We start from the raw sequence: 525 nt of genomic DNA on the forward strand, positions 1-525 counted from the left end.
TGACGAAAATGTGGAGTTCTTCTGCCTTTTGCTTTTCACCTTGTTGAACTGCTGTCAGACTTCTGTAAATCGTTTGCACCATAAACAAGCTTTGTAAGTGAAAGGGCAAGTGCTGAGAAAAGCCAAAGGCAGAGATTTTGTATTGAATCTTTTCTTGCAGAGATAACTGGCTTCAGTGTGGACCGGCTTCACCTAGATCCAGGAAGCAAAGCCAAGTTTCACTGAAGACCACAGCATAATGAAGCCAAAACAGCAGCAAATGGACAGAGGCTGAATGTGTTGGTTTGAATTTGACAACAACAACTACAAAAAGTATGATAATTGTGACTGAAGGGACTGGGCTTTGAGCAGAAGCTACTGCCTTGTTTCTCTGTGGCATTCCAGCCACAGATGTGTGACAGACAAGTTCCTGGAAAGACAGACGTCCCTTGCACAGGAATACTGCCTGGAAACTGCCTGCTGCTGAGATCCATGGCTGTTGCTTATCCCCACGCAAACTGTGCAAGGCTGTTTGCCCCCCCCCCC

Source organism: Oxyura jamaicensis, chromosome 3 (assembly GCF_011077185.1).
Source record: "Oxyura jamaicensis isolate SHBP4307 breed ruddy duck chromosome 3, BPBGC_Ojam_1.0, whole genome shotgun sequence".
NCBI lineage: Eukaryota > Metazoa > Chordata > Aves > Anseriformes > Anatidae > Oxyura > Oxyura jamaicensis.